Genomic DNA, 12,248 nt, shown 5'->3' on the forward strand with positions numbered 1-12,248 from the left:
GTTAAGTGTTATACTCTGGGCACTGAGGAACTAACCTCAGGCATTTAAACCATCATCAGGATACACTGACATGTAACACAGACAGTGAGCCACTACCCCAAGCATTTCAGGCATTGATTCACTGGCTTTGGGTGATTTAATGCCAACTGGTGTGAGCTGACAATGAGCAGCTACTATTAATTATTTTACCCATCTCCATTGTGTCTGATATGAGCCTGCAGGCACTCAGTCATTAACCCTACACAATTAACTCCCACCCTTGTGTAGTGACATGTTACTCCAGGCCTTCAGGCACTTAGCACAAAAGCTACTTCTAGATTCTTCCACAAGGTCTATTCCAAACCCCTCAATCAGAGTGCATTACAAATTATGAAATAATGTCTGCCAAATAGCAATTCACAAAGCTATCTTTATTCAATCCTTCAGTCACCATAAGTGATTGAGTGGATACCTTGTAATCTCACCATGCAAGTATAAATCCCCTACACCATCAGAATTGCAAGTCTGTGGTTCTAGCACAACATGTAGGTTATAGCTACATAGGAGTACTTTTTGTTAATGAAAAAGTTGGTGAGGAAGATTTCATGAGGCAATTTCTCTTCTGTGAATTAAAGACTCTCAACTGTCCCTGATTTTCAGGGACATCCCTGATTTTGACTCAAATTTTAGCTCTGTCCCTCTTAATCCCTCCTAAAACTAGTGACTTTTGGAGGAAAGGTGGTGAATTACACTTAATGAATAATGACAATAATTAAGAGTTATAGACTTCTTTTACTTCAGAAAATGTGTATTAATTCATATGCTTTGACTCTGTCAATGTTTCAAGTTAATAGCACTAATTTTTTAAACGTGTCCCTTATTGCCCCTGATTTTGTTGAAATTTGTCCCTGATTGGTTCAGAGGTCTGCCGTAGTCCCCTTAGGCCATTCTCTGCCACTCCATTTTTATCCAGATGCATTGCTACTTATTTCCATAGCTGTAGCCCATAGTGTCTTTGTCCATTCTTTATGGAGTATTCAGTTACACCAGCTGGACCATTACATTCTTTCTAGTACTAATCACTGCACATTGTCACAATATGGCCTTTTTCCTCCACCTTTCAACAAAGTAGACTTTTACACAGCTTCTTTTCTACTGGTTGACATTCTCCTACACTTACATCTGTCAGCTGTCCTTCATTCATTTCCTCTGGAGTCATCACATGGTCATATCAGTCCTTGTTTCAGATCTACTACAGAAAAGAGTTCCTGAACAAAACAGATGGTGCTAGTTTCTTGTCTTGCTGTTGCTTCTGGTGACTATCCCATACAATTGGCCCAACCCTGATATCTCATTCTATTCTAAGTCTTCTTCCAAAAAAGACAGACATTGTTATCCAGCTTAACATTCAAGATTCTCACAGTTAACAAATATGTTTCAGTGTCTAAACAGAAGCAAGTTTAAATCTGGTCACACTGTGGTAGTAGCAATACAGCTTAATAAAATGATCAAAATGGATACTGCATGTAAAGTTGTATATAAGTGCCAAATTCACACAAAAAATAGCATTACATATTTATATAAAAGACATTGATTATTTTATTGGACATAGATTAATTACCCAGGGCCAGCAACTCACTGCCTTGTTTGAAACCAATTATGCCAGCATCTGGGTAACAGCAACATAACATAGCCTGTATTATCTCATGTACTTGTAAATATGAACTTAAAATTATATCATTCTCTGAGACAGTTCTGTCCAGGAGTCAAAAAAAAGTTCTACAATGGCACTTCAGTGTTAAATGGCACACCGTCCATATATAATTTATCATATGAACAGTGTTATCCACAGCTTCTATCAGATGTCTCAGTTGCAACTTGCCAAAAGTTATACAGTAACACATAAATGTGAGTTAATGTAATGTAGTCTGCAGTGCAGCTGATGATGGAAACAATGTGAAGTAAAACCGCTGATCTACTGCAAGCAGAAGTTCATTCTCTGGATTATACTGTATGTTCTGCTCAGCATTGACTGATCACAGATAATGAGGTCCCTTCAGTAGTTACGACTAATACACTAGTCATTCCATTTCCAACAAATACTTTAACAGTTATACTGTGCACTAAACAAGATCTCTATTCACAATATAAATCCTACAAATGAAAGTCCTACAACTGCAAAGAATACAGTGCAAATCACAGAAAATGATACTGAATGCTGAAACTCACTGTTATATAGTTAAATTTGTAAACCCCAGCAAAACAGGTCGAACCCACGTCCACACACACACACACACACACACACACACACACACACACACACACACACACACACACACACACACACACACACACACACGTTTGTATACACACACACACACACACACACACACACACACACACACACACGCACGTTTGTATACACACACACACACACACACACACACACACACACACACACACACACACACACATGCACACACACGTTTGTATTCATACATACATGCATATACTTGGAGATCACAGTTCCTTGGAGTAGGGGGAATATGAAAAGTACTATAACATCAGATTCAGTACATAAAGCCAATTTCAACAGTAACCCCACAGAACCAGTATGTCATCCCATCCACCTTTGGCTGTCAGTATTTCTGTGGAAAAACCTACCTGGTGAAAATGTGTAGCAGAGCATATGACACCTTCTCTGCTTCAATGGGACATACAACCACCGCCCCAGGACTTCTTGTGTCATAATATATCACAACCACCAGGTTATATTTCTTACCTTTGGAGACTGTGGTGCCAAGTGGTCTCACAATATCCATAGCTACTCTCTAAAATGATTCCTCAGTAGCATACAAACACATCAAATCAGCGATGGCTTTATCTCATGCCTTGTTAACTTTTTGGCACTACTCACATGTCCTGCAGTACCCTGTCACATCCTTTGCAATACCCGGCCAATAAATATTATTTGAGTATGCTTTATACCTATATGGCCAGCAAAAGGAATATTATGGGCTATGGCCAGAAATACTGCCAGCTGCTGTATTACTTCTCCCTTTAGCTCTTCTTCAGGAGTCCAATACCCATAGAACAATTATTTGTCTCTTTATATGAACTTTCCTCACAACCCAAAGATTAGGAGCCTCCTTGCAAGTCCTGTGAGGTAAGGTCTGACAGATGAGCCTGTCTGAGTTTCTTCATTGTGACTGTGTTATCTTCTGACAGGTTGTACTGATGTCAGGCTGACTACTTCCATCTACATCTCTGCTTGAAGTGATCCCTACTATGGTATATCCAGCAGCTTTCAACAGTTGTGGCTCAGTTTCCATCTTGCAGCTACTGATCAACTCACCCTCTAAAACAGCTAAATCACCAGCACTGGCAAGGTTTCCCCCTCACTGCTGTCCCAACATGTTTGCCTTCATGCCTGGTTGTGTTAAAGTCATTCACTACTACAACATCTATTTGTTCATATTCATTTATGTATTTGTTTGTCTGTCTGTTTGTTTATGCTTGTTAATCAGGATAGCCCTACTGAGATAATGGCTATCTTCAGAGAAAGCCTGGGAGGACTTCTCCAACTAAAGGTAAACAGATGTCAATACAGCAATGTAAATGTAGAAGTTGTAAGAATATCCCAGGAGGATACTTAAAAGGTCAGAGGCAAGAATTAAGGTTGTTGAGCTCCTCTCCAAAAAGCTGTGTTTGAACAGGCAGGAGGTGTCCTCTTCCTCTTTATTATTTATAGGTTCATAGGTGGTTACTAGGCTATTGGCCCAAGAAGCATGTTAAGCCTAGCCAGGTTACTCCACATTTATCAAAATATTGTTGAAATGAGTCAATACCCAAGGAATTTTACACATACAATATAGGCTTATACAGATCAAGCACTGACAGACTGCTCCTGTCCATTAGGGACATAGATGTCAAATCAAGGGTAAATTTGAAATTTTCAATCCACTGGTCCAAGTTACACTTGAAAAGGGTTAAGTATGAACTTTGCTTCATATGGATGGGAAGTTTGTTCCAGAGAAGAGGTAATCTTTGAGACACATACCTGTCTCTTCAACTTGTCCTGTTAATGTCACAGACAAGGTTTATGTCCTTAGAATGGGTATTAATGATGCAGTTTGTTTTACAGATGTGCAACAAATCCATTAGTGTGGGATCAGAGGATGCCTTCTAGGCTAGGCATAGATCGAAGTGCAGCAGCAGGAGACCAACTACAAGGACACGGTTTGACCCACTCCACATATGACTTTTTATTTGCTCCCTAAATTCTGTATTTTTTTGTGGGTAACCTCTGTGGTTTCTCAAACTGTTGCAATTGTCTGGTGAGGTGCATGCTAAACAGGGCATTGTACCAGGTGACTGGCCTGATCAAATCCAAATAGAGCAGAACAATGACCACTTGGACCTGGATGTCGTGACCTTACTTATAGGTTGTGCAGTGTCAAATGATTTTTCTCGCCACAGTAGACACTTAGTGGTCAAAATCATCTTAATGTCATCAAGCATTCCTAGATCCATGACCACTTACTCTACTTTTGGAGGTATATCATCAATGCAGTAATTTCCAGGGGAGGACATCTTTCCAAAGAGTACTATTATGCATTTTTTCACACTGATTTTTTTGTCTATGACTTTTACACAAGGTGTTTGTATCAGCCAAAAGGGTATCTTTGTCTTCATGGGATTCAATGACCACACCTATTTTTCAGTCATCTACATACTTGGCAGTCAGAAGCCCTTGACTTCAGAGAAGTAGATGTCAAAAGGAGAGGCCCAGCACCCATTCCAGTGGGACTCTGCTGGTGAGTGGCCTCTTTGTGGCAGTAGATTCCCCTATCCTAACTTCTTGTATCCTAACAGTGAACCAACTGTTTGCCCATCAAGTGACGTGTGGGGTTATGCCTAATTTTGTAAGTTTGTAAGTTTATCACAATGCCAGAGTGAGGCATTGTGTTGAGCATCTTGGCCAGGTCAAGCCCGGCAGTGTGTACTGTTTTACCCTTGTCCATAGCTTTAGTAACCTTCCCAAAGAAGTCCACTAAGTTAACTAGGCATGACCTGCCTTTGACAGAACCGAACTGCATAGGTTTCTGCTGTCATTGTTGATCAGATTCATGGTAATTCTCTCCATGGCCTTACATATGAGACTACTCAGACTTATGGGTTTGTAGTTTCCCCAGGTTTGTAGAAAGCAACCCCCTTGTGTAGAGGGAAAACTGTTGCAATACTCCATCTAGTTGGCACAAAGCCTGTCTGGAGGCTATGGTTAAACAAAGATTCTAGCTGGTTTGACAGGTCATGCTTCATAGTATTGAGGAGTCAGGCAGAAGGGGATCTGTGTCTTCAGGTGATTCAATGACCACAATTATTTTTCAGTCATCTACATAGTTGATCAGCTTGGTCCGAATGGAGAGATGATAAATCAGCAAACAAAGGAGAGTAATATTGCTGGAATTGAATTCATCCCAGGTCTTGGTGAATACCTTCACAGGGTGGACCCTATTTTTTTTACAAAATCTCACCAACATGACACTGATATATAGACTGTATTTTATATAGCATATATCATGAGCAGAACTAGGTTAAAAAATAAAAAGATAGCTGGGTACACAAGACCCAGGTTAAAAAAGTGCCCAATATTGGTAGGTGCACTGGTACCAGGAGTGGAAAAAATGACAGTGTAGAATCCTCAAGAGATGGAAACATTCCTACAATGGGGCTAGGCCTGGCTCAGGGGGGGTTGCCCCCCCCCCCATTGTAGAAGGAGGCAGCAGTCCACCAAAATCATAAAAACTGATAGGCCAAAAAAGAGCCATAAAGATGAGAGAGTGGACTATTTTGGATAAGAAAGAAGTTATGTATTGTTATTATTGTGCAAGAAGCTCTGAATTTCCAGACAGAAGATATACAAAAAGATTAAGAGAGAAATTAAAAGAAAGACAAAGAGTTCCACAAGAAAAACTGTCAGAAGCTTCAAATAAAAAATTGTGTTCATTAACACAACATATTTATGAAAAACATTATATAGACCAAGAAACTTGGTTCATTTGGAAAAAGAAACAACTGAAGAAGTATGAACATATAAAGAATGAAATGTAGACTTTTGAAAGGTGTAAATCCAGAGAAAGAAGTCAGGAATCCACACAAAGTAGAATTTAGTGCTTTCATCTCTTTATTAGAAACTTCATGATGATGTTTCTAATAAAGAGACGAAAGCACTAAATTCTACTTTGTGTGGATTCCTGACTTCTTTCTATGGCTTTACAGTTTTTGTGATTGTTTTTTACTTCAGACTTTTGAAAGATATAAAAAAATATGAATATGGGAAAGAAAGATCTGATATGGTGCAATATTTATACAAAGGAGAAAGCCAAATTAATCAATACAAAAAAGGCATCCTCAAGGAAATTTGAAGAGAAATGCAGGCAAAGGCATCCAGATATGGAACATTTCACAATAAAAAAATAAGATTACAAAGATGGAATGTAGAACAGAAGATTAGTAAAGTAGAAGTTAAAAAATTAGCAGTTGAAGTTATGGGATACTACCAAGTGAAGGATTTAGTGTAGAAAGTCTAACACAGGCTGTATCACAGAATGATGGAACAAGTCCCCAAAGTAAGGAGAAGCAGGAGGATCAGGAGACATCTGAAGAAGAAATATGGACATGAGAAAGAAGAAGAGATATAATATGGTGTAATATTTATGCAAAGGAGGAAGCAAAACTAATAAAAACAAAAAGAGCAGCACCAAAGATATATGAAGAGAAATCTAGGCAAAGGCATCCAATATATGGAAAATATTACAATACAAAAAGTAAGAAAACAAAGAGTAAAAGTAGAAAATAGGATTAGAAATGGAGAAGTTAAAGAAATAGAAACTGAGGTTATTACATTGGTAACCTCCAAACTGTGGACCTCACCCAGTTCGAGTTTGTGAAAGGCAGATCATGCCTCCTGAACCTGATCGACTTCTTTGAGGCAGTCAGCGAAGCCGTAGACGAGGGTAAGGTGGTTCACACAGCCTATCTTGACCTCGCCAAGGCTTTCGACACCATCCCCCATTCTGGAATTATAGCTAATCTCACTAAACTAGGTATAAATCCCTACGTCACAAGATGGGTTGCCAACTGGCTCACTGACAGAACCCACACTGTAAAAGTTGCAGACTCCAAATCTGACTTCAAACCAGTGACAAGTGGAGTACCACAGGGTTAGCCTTTGGCTAATGAAGTTCGCAGATGACTGCAAACTAGGAGCCATAGTCAAGTCCCCAAATAATGTGGTCATCCTACAGAAGAGCTTCACTGAGACAGATGCCTGGTGTCAGAGCCATGGCCTTAAGGTCAATGTCAAAAAGTGCATTGTCATCCCCTTTGGTAAAAACTCTGTACCCATGAACTACCACATAGGCTGCAGTCTACTTAATGCTGAATGTGTGATAAGAGACCTTGGGACCCAGGTGGACAGTAGTCTCTTCTTTGATAATCACATCGGCACAGTATTCAGGAAATCCTTCTATGTGGCACACCTCATCATAAAAGGGTTCTCATCCAGGAAAAAAGAGGTCATTGTTCCCCTCTACTAGACACTCATTAGACCCATTATAGAGTACAACTCCCCTTTTGGAATGCACCTCACAAGATATCTGCAGCAGCTGGAAAGACTGCAGAATTACCTCACAAAGAGGATTACTGGCCTCAAACAGATGCCCTACACTGACAGTCTCAAAACACTCCAGCTTTACTCCATAGCATACCGCCTACGCTGAGGTGATCTCTGCCTAACATATAAAGCTATGTCAAACCTAGAGCTGTTGGACATGCTACACCCAAAGAAATCCCAATCCCTCTGAACTGCACACTCTAGGGAACTAAACCTTGTCACCACAATAAACAGGACATGCTGGAGGGATAGATTCCTGTCCCAGAGACTTTCCATACTCTGGAACAAGCTACCCATCTAAGTCAAACAAAGTTCCTCATTAGCACTCTTCAAGAAAAATCTTGATGAGTGGATGGGAAATAGGAAATACACCGCGGGGATCACTTCTGTGTCTCTGTTCGACAGGGCCACAGGAAAATAACTTTCTTGGGTGGTGTAAGCCAGGGAACCTTGTTGGCTAGGCTTACTTAGGCCGATAGCCTAGTACCTACCTATGAACCTATGAACCTGCGAAGTGAAGGATTTAGTGTAGAAAATCTAACCTGGAAAATATCACAGCAGGATAGAGCAATGGATCACCAAATTAAGGCGAAACCACCCAATGGAGTAGGAAACATCTTATCAGTGGCCAGGTGAAGATACTTTGGAGCCTTCCATAGGAAACCAGTACAAACATTTAGATGGAGGTGCAGAGCAAGGGTAGGAACAGGAAACTGTGGCAACTCTAATGCAGCCAATGTTGTGGGGCGATATATGAAAGAGCAACAGATGGTGCAAGATGAAACCGAAGAGAATGGGGTACAGGAAGATGATGTGGAACTGTCTATAGAATGCGCACAGGAAATGGAGAACAAAGTATATGCCCTCAGTTTAGAAGAAAATTATCTAAGAGAAGAGTTGCTTGATTTAATACAGATGAACAGACATATTAAGATTAATGAAAGAAATAGACTACAGAAAGTCAATAAAACCCCAAAAGTTAGAAGTTTGATAAAACAAATGAACACAATAATTAGGACTGTCCATTGAGGTTCATGTGATATAGCAGAAGTAAATAGAATATATTACTGTGCAGCCAAATTAATAACAAATAAATCCCAGGATTCAATGACACCTACAGTAAGTGTACACCATTTTGAGTGAACAGACAACAAAGACATAACTCATGCCTTCTTCCTCCTAATTTTAGTTTTCGTACTGATATTCTTGCAGCTTTAAATATTGAAAGGGATTCATAAAGGTTACCACAAAGTGTTGACTACATGTACACTTAATGTAATCTTTTTGAGTGACTAGAAAGCACATAATATGTGATAAGAATATTCTTGAATACATATTGTGTACACTTAGTGTACATTTAGTGTAGGCTTTATTGAATCTGGCCAAAAGTCTTACCACAAAAACATAGAGTAGTAAGGGAAAGGAAGGGGAGAAATGGAATGCCATCATGCAAGTATCGAATAGAAAAACTATAAAGCAATTAAGATAAGAAGTGTCACTGTTAGAAGTTTATAGAAGAGGGAACAGATCAACAAAAATACACAGAAAGATAGATGTGATAAAAGCAATGTGCAGTATCAGAGCAGATCAGGATCTGCCGTGCACTATCGCAAATAAACTACAAATTTCAGCACAGGCAGAAAAAAAATTTCAAAGATATGCAGATAAATATAAAGGAAAAGTACAAAATCAGAAATTTATTGATGACCCAAAAACGTTTTATATAGAATTGGGAAACAAAGCAAAAGGAACTGAAGTAGATACATTTTGGAGAACTATCTAAGAAGATCTCGTAAAACATAACAAAGATGCTAAATGGACAGAAGAAGTAAAAGAAAGAATAAGAAGTTCAAATGTACATGATATGAAATGGGATGAAGTAATAGCCAGAGAGATTGAAACAAAATAAACAAAAGCTCTGAAATGGAAAACCCCAGGCAGAGATGCAATACCTAACTTCTGGCTAAAAGTATTAACATATTTACATGGAGATTTAGCCATGAGTAAGAACTATTTATATGGGCACCCCAAACAGGCACTAAGTGAACCTGCAAGCTATCCTAAAAACTACAGACCAATAACTTGCCTTCTGACGAAGTATAAACTATACACTAGAACTGATGATGACAGAGTTTGCAGTCATTTAGAAGAAAACTCAATCATGGTGATAGAAGAAAAGGGTAATAAAAGAAAGTTGTATGGAACAAATAAACATTTGATGTTAAACAAAGTCATAATGGAGAAATGTAACATGGGGAAGAATCTAAGTATGGCATGCACAGACTACAATAAAGCATTTGACAGTATCCCACATTCATGGATAAAAGAGTGCTTACAAATGTATGATACACCCTACATTGATCAATTACATTATAGCAACCATGAAATAGTGACAGACCACTTTGCAGTTAACCCATGATAAAAGACAAATTATTATTCCAGGAATACATATTCAAAAGGGGGATATTCCAGGGTGCTCTTGAGTTAGCTCAGCGGATCCTCTTTGGCGTCCTGAAGACTACAATGGCAGCAGAAAGAAGAAAGAGACTTTAACGGATTCTAAGTTTCTCAGTTTGCCTGTTTTTGGTTAAATTTGCTTAAAATCATTTATTGCACTTTACCTTAGCCATTTTCTAAGTTATTGCTTTATTTCAGCTGCATTTATTGTTTGTTGGCTACACACTCAAGTGTGCTAACCTTTTCTGTGCTTAAAAGTTGATTTACTGTCGTTTTAGTGTATTTTTACTGTTTTTCTGAAAAAAAAAATTCTAGCTGTTTGCTCATTTCTCCAACCTTTTTCTGTATACTAGAGTAGTCCAGATTCAGATTTGATGAATTCAGGACTGTATTGGAGTTTCTGAGTTGCCCAGATGTTACTGTGCTAGAGGAAAGCCTTTCTGCTTATCAGTGGGAGTGGTAAGCATTAAGCAGCCTATCTACCACAAGAGGAGTGGTTTCCAGCTCTGAAATTGTACCTTATTGGCTGTTTTGGGCTGCATTCTATCCCTTTTAACTTTCTGCCTTAAAAACCTGTGTTTGCGCGGGTTTGCGTGACATGCAGCGGTGCTAAGCTAGGGAAAACTATTACCGGTGCCAGGAAGTCTTCTCTTCAAATTTTCCCTTAGATCCTGCTCATTTTTATCTTTTTACTCTCAAACTAGAATATTTAAGTCCAGCACTTGCTCAGAACTTCTTGCAGCATTTACAGTAGCATATATACTGCTACCAACACTAAACTTTCAGTATAGCAAAGTACAAAACAGCTTCAGTACTTAATGAATTCAGCACCTATCCAGGCATGTCTAAAGGACAGTTCCCTGTGCTTTCTCCTGTTAACCTAGTGAACATGGGCATCATGAGGCAATGTAGCAACTGGCTCATATACACAGACAACCCTCTCCTCTTACCTCCCAACACCATGATTTGTGAGAGATGCACATATATTGCCAAACTGGAAGCCAGGCACTCTCCAGCCAAAACTGGATTAGCTAGTCAAGAGGAGCAGGTTAACACCTGCAGCACATCACATGGAACACATAGCCCTCCAGAATGTACAACACCACAACTCTCACATAGTATCACTAGACACATGTCCACTTTCTTTGAAGCTCTCAATAAAAATCTGCCCAAACAACAGAGACCTCAGAGGCAGAAACGCAAGCGACCATCACATCCCAACATAAACCATGACACACATAGCTCACACAAACAGTGTGCCACTGAACCAGAGCCCCTAAGGCAATACAGCTTACCAAATACACTAGTCATAGGTGACTCAGTAGTAAGGCACACTGATGTCTCACTCACTAGGTTGAATAAGGAGAAGGTTACGGTCAGCTGCCTGTTGGGTGCCAGGATCCACGACATAACACACAAACTTAGGTCACTCCAAAGCAGGTACAAATATGACTCTGTCATTGTCTATGTTAGTGTGAATTACCTAAGATGTACCTCCCTGGACTACATGAAAAGAGACATGGTGGAGCTCTCAGATCATGTAGCCTAGGCAGGTATGACCCTAGCCCTGAGAAGCATCCTACCGTCACCCAGAATGATGCCACAGTACAAGCAAAAAATTATTGACTTCAACAATTGGCTAAGTTTCTGGTGTCATTCAAAGGGGATCCAGTATCTGTCTGCCTGGGATGACATGATCGACAGCCTCAATGCTTTGCCGGAGATGGCCTGCACCTGTCACCCCTGGAATTCCAGATACTGGCCAAGGCTCTTGCCACCCCTATACTGCCTTTTTTTTCTGGCCCGGACACGGAAAGGATTGACAGATTGATATCTCTTTCTTGATTTGGTGAGTGGTGGTGCATGGCTGTTCTTAGTTGGTGGAGCAATTTGTCTGGTTAATTCCGATAATGAATGAGACTCCACCATGCTAACTAGCTATGTGGCCCTGTGCAGTTGTCTCCATAGTTTTTTCTGCTTTTTTATCAAATAAAGTGGTTTTCTATGCAAGTGTTCATTTCACTAAGTGTTTATAATCAACAGTAACCAAGTTGTGGTGTTTTGCTGAAGATTCTATTTCATCGCAATCCAGGTTATAGCCTGCTATAGGCCACACACCATGTTCCAAGACTCC

The sequence above is a fragment of the Protopterus annectens genome, chromosome 2.part0 (assembly GCF_019279795.1).
Source record: "Protopterus annectens isolate FY-2018-M chromosome 2.part0, PAN1.0, whole genome shotgun sequence".
Lineage (NCBI taxonomy): Eukaryota > Metazoa > Chordata > Ceratodontiformes > Protopteridae > Protopterus > Protopterus annectens.